We start from the raw sequence: 5,037 nt of genomic DNA on the forward strand, positions 1-5,037 counted from the left end.
CGAAAACTTTTTCCATACTTCGTGTCATACTCATTGTCTAATAGTTCCCGGTCTTCCTTAGTGCCACTGGAGTCATCCGAGTCTTCCTCATTCGGGGGAGCTACTTGAAAACGTGTTGTTTGCGATTGGGAATCTTTGAACCTTGAGGGTTTGTCTTTATCACGAAAGCTGCTCTTTATAGAATGCCTAGTTGAGGAAATATGTAAAGTATGGATTTAAAAATGAATTTTTTGGGGGGGAAGACATGATGAAGTCTGCATCGAATTGAGTTAACGATATTGTTTTTGTCGACTCCTCAATAGTAGTAGCTATGGTGGAAGGCAATTTAATATGACTCATCCGCCCTCTATTTATGTATGTATATACCCTTCGTTTTCAGAGGGCATAATTCGTCTAGAAGCAACAAACAAATAGAGCTTCAAAAACTTTTCAAAAAAAACCGAGTATCCAAATCTTCGTGGACAAAATACAACTGCGGAAAGTGTAATAAGTTGTTCTTGCTTTTCTTATCGATTTTTTCCTCTCCCAAATTATGATTGTCATCACTTTCGAGGATCATTCGCATCGTGCCGTTGAACCCACCTTGCTTGTTCCACATAATTGAGAGGGAGGGACGAGGAAGGGGGAAGGGCACCGAGTTGCTCGTGCTCGGGCAATGCGCTTTGTGCTCTCGTTCGTCTGAGCAATTGGCCGTTCACAGCTGACAACAACGCGAAGAGCAACACCAAAAGCGAAGTTGCCGAAAATGAGCAACAAAAGTTTCTCAGTGTGAACCCAGTCTTAGAGAAGGGGACGTGACATGTCCTATACAAAGTGAATTTTTCACATTGCATACCTGTGAAAGTATTGTGGTAAATAACGAAAGAGGTTTATGAAGTTGTTATATAATTTGAAAATATTTTGAATAGGGATGCCAGCTGTTTAAAAAGTTAAGCTTAAATTATTTGATAAGTTAAATGAATCATTATAATATGCGTACCAATCGAAATGGTTTTGGAAAGGCTTAATTTCTAAACTACATGTGAAGGGTTGCTGCCTGTGGAAAAAGTCAAATTCAACTTGAATTAAGATAATTATTCAAACCAAATAGGCTTGCTTAAGAAGGTTGTAGTTTAAAAGTATTTTGAAGTGGGTTGCCACCTGTTTGAAAAGTCGAATTAAATTGAATTATACACAAGTTAAAGTGTCAAACGAAAGAGGGTTAAGCAAGCTTTAGTTTAAACTTTAAAATATTTTTTAGTTATGTATTTGAAGGGGGTTAGCTCCAAAATTATTCAATAAGTTAAATAAATTATTACGGTATGGGTATCTATCGAAATAGTTTTGAAAAAGTTGTATTTCTTAATTGCATGAGGGAGGATTGCCACTGGCTTGATAAATTAAATTTAACTTGAATTAAACTTGAATTATGTAGATACCACAATATCGTTAGACGTTTATGAAGGTTTTAGTTAAAAAATATTTTGAATGGGCTTTAGAAAATGTCAAAATCTACTTTTTTCCTGAGTCTAAATATGTTAAGTTTAATTGAAGTAAGTTACACCTAACGCGATTATGATATCCTGCATCCTGCATTCACGACCCTGTTGGAAAATTCTTACAAATTTTAATTGTTTCATTCCGCCACCTCCTTGTTTACACACATAGGTAATAGTAACTAAAATCTTACCTATGTGTTCGCTGCAAATTTTGTTTGTTTAAGATATCGGTAGCGTTTTCATTGAAAGTGTCGTCTTCCAATGCTTCTCCATCGCTATTTACCAAACGCCGATAGACCTCTTGTGGCACATTAAGTTGTATCATCTCATTCGCTTTGTGGTTAACAGGATTCACTTGAAAGCGATTTACTGGGCGATCGACAGAGCTCATTTCGAAAGATGAGGTATCAGACATATTTTTGTTAAAAGTATACTTTTGCTCTTTGGCGTAGTCGCATGAACGTTTTGAAGGTGTTCAACTACGAGAATCGGTGAATGTAACTGCAAAAAAAAAATAAAATAAAATAAATAAATTTATTAAAAAAGTTAACAAATATGTACACACATATGTACGTATGTATATGCTTTATGGTTAGCACTTCACAGATGCCTTTTCGTAATTAAGGGTGTATTCAGTAATGCATCAAGCCAAAGCATCAGACGCATTTATTTCTAAACTATAATTGATGAAATTTTCCAATATGCGCAACCACGGTTAAATGCCTAATTGGAATTTGGTTGCGTAAATAAGGCATTTCCATTAGTTTTAGTTTAGAAGTAAAAGAGACTGATGACTGCTCGTAGCGATGTTTAGATTAGAGTCCGACCGATTCCCAATTTTTGGCTTTAAAAAAAAAAATTAAAAATTTATGGAAAGCGTGCGTGAACTTTGTCAACGCGCGGAATACCAACTACATACATACATATGTACGTACTATTTAAAGTCAAGTCCACATTTACTTGTTCTAATTTTTATACCTTTCATGAGCATGAAATGGTATTATAACTTTGGTCCGATGTTTGTAAGTACCAGAACAAAAAGAGATAGACCCATGAAAATGTATACTTATATGATCAGAACGTCGAGCTGAGTTGATTTAGCCATGTCCGTCTGTCCGTCTGTCCGTCTGTCCGTCTGTCTGTCTGTTTGTATGCAATCTAGTCTCTCAGTTTTCGAGATATCCGGATCAAATTTGGTAGGTGGGTGTATTTTTATAATGTATTAATCATTTGTCGGAACCGGAAGAATCGGACCACTATAACATATAGCTCCCATACAACTGATTGTTCAGATATGAGATTTTTCATTATAACTTCTCCATTTATGCAGCTACGAACATGAAATTTTGCAATACTTGCACCCATTATCAACAGAATACTTACAGTGAAAATTACAAAGATCGGGTCACTATAACCTATAGCTCCCATACAACTGATTGTTCAGATATAACATTTTGCGTTATAACTCCTCCATTTATATAGCTAGGAACATGAAATTCCGCACTGTTTTCAATAATTATCAACAGAAAACTTACAGTGAAAATTAAAAAGATCGGATAACTATAACCTATAGCTCCCATACAACTGATTGTTCAGATATGAGATTTTTCGTTATAATTCATCCATTTATGTAGCTAGGGCCATGAAATTTCGCGCTGTTTTCACTCATTATCAACAGAAGACTTACAGCGAAAATAAAAAAGATCGGGTCACTATAACCTGCAGCCCCCATACAACTGATTGTTCAGATATGAGGTCTTTTATCATAACTCCTCCATTTATGCAGCTAGGAACATGAAATTCCGCACCATTTTCACTCATTATTAACAGAATACTTACAGTGGAAATAACAAGGATCGGATGACTACAACATATATCTTCCATACATCTGATTGTTCAGATATGGGATTTTACTGTAAAACTCCTTTATTTGAACAGCTAAAACCGATAAATTTCGTAAGATATTTTATAAATAATAATACAAAGTCTACTGAGAAAATCGTCAAAATCTATGCTGTATAAGCTTTATCTCCTATAGCACTGATTGTTAAGATACCAGTTTTTGCCATATATCTCCTTTATGTAGGAAACTAAACCCAATAAATTGTGTTACCGGTTTACATACCGATCACATAGCAGTGAAAATCACTTAGATTGGTGCCATATAAAGTATATCTTCCATACCTCTGATTGTTTAGATGCGATTTTTTATATAAGTATGTAACTCCTCTATCGATGTATGCAGATGTATTCAAAAGCAGTAATCTGTCAAAGTAAAATTTGCAGATGTTCATGAAAGGTATGAAGCCTTCGGCATAGCCGAAGACAGCGCTGCTCTTACTTGTTTTTTTTTTAAGTTTGCCAACATTTTAAAATCATATAAAAGTGAATAGAAAGAAATGAAATTGTTCGAAATTGTTGTTGCTTGAGATTGAAAATGAAAATGTGTGTGTGAGTTTGTGAGTAAATTTAAAAATTAAATTGTTTGGATACGTCAAGAATTTGAAAAATTCCTCTCAGCGGTTCTACCTTACTATATTTTTATCATGGCTAAATCAAAATTTTTTGGAATTTTTGTCCGTCTGTCTGTATGTTTGTACGCGCATCACTCTAAAACTAATGCATGGAATTGAAGTCAGTTTTCACCAACGTGTTGCTGGAGGTCTAACTTGAAATATAGAAGGAAAACAATTAGAGAGTTGCCACCTGTAGGGAAATTCTAGTTTGAGTGAATGGATAAGATAAAGTAAATATTGCAATGTGACTACCAAAAGAAAGAGGGTCAAGAAGGCTTGCAACGGAAAAAATTTTTGTGGAGGGTTGCCGCCTGTGTGAAAATTTTAATTTAATTGACAAAATAAATTAAATATTGCAAGGGAAGTTGCGGATTGTATGCTTACGAAAAAAATGTGGATGAGGAAACATAACCTAATTGCCAGGCCCTGGGTATTTTGTGGTATGCTCGAAAATTTTCGGAGAGTGTCTCTCTGTTTTTCGCTTAATTCCAACATTTTACTTTGGCTTTTATTGATCCTTTTCCTCTAAATTTTCCTACTCGTTTTCCCTTCGCTGTCGCTTTTCTCTTTATTCTCACTTCTGCTTTTAATTTTTCTATTCCTTTCGATTCCGTTTCCATTTACTTCATTATTTAATTTTTCATTTCTTTCTTAGATGATATATATTCTAGGCCTAATTATTTATTTTTTTGTTTGCCCAGTGAAAAATATTTAACTTCACTTTTTGTTAAAATATGATTTTGAACGTTTTCAATTTGAGCCCAAATGAGGTCGCATTATCCGTAGCCAACATCAGACAATATTTGGACAGGATTGCCTTTATCGGCGCTTTCTCACTTTGTTCTCTTTTTTGTACACTTACTATCCAATGTTCCACGCTTATCTCTTGTCGTCTGGCAGCTTGTCCTCTTCGTTGCGATTCTTCGTCGGCCACAAAAAGTACTTCATTTTAGCACTTTCCTTATCAGATTCAAGGAAATTGAAACGATTTATTTTTTTTTTTTTTTAGAAACTTTATGCACAACAGCGTGTGTTGTTTTACA

At 34.8% G+C, this 5,037-nt stretch overlaps 1 protein-coding gene across 1 annotated transcript in view; it reads left to right on the forward strand.

Moving 5' to 3' along the window:
• LOC118747985 (bumetanide-sensitive sodium-(potassium)-chloride cotransporter-like) overlaps window positions 1–5,037 on the forward strand; it is a gene marked incomplete in the record, with an annotated part of 39,475 nt that overhangs the window by 22,827 nt on the left and 11,611 nt on the right.

Source organism: Rhagoletis pomonella, unplaced genomic scaffold (assembly GCF_013731165.1).
Source record: "Rhagoletis pomonella isolate Grant_MI unplaced genomic scaffold, Rhpom_1.0 Rhpom_scaffold_00012, whole genome shotgun sequence".
NCBI lineage: Eukaryota > Metazoa > Arthropoda > Insecta > Diptera > Tephritidae > Rhagoletis > Rhagoletis pomonella.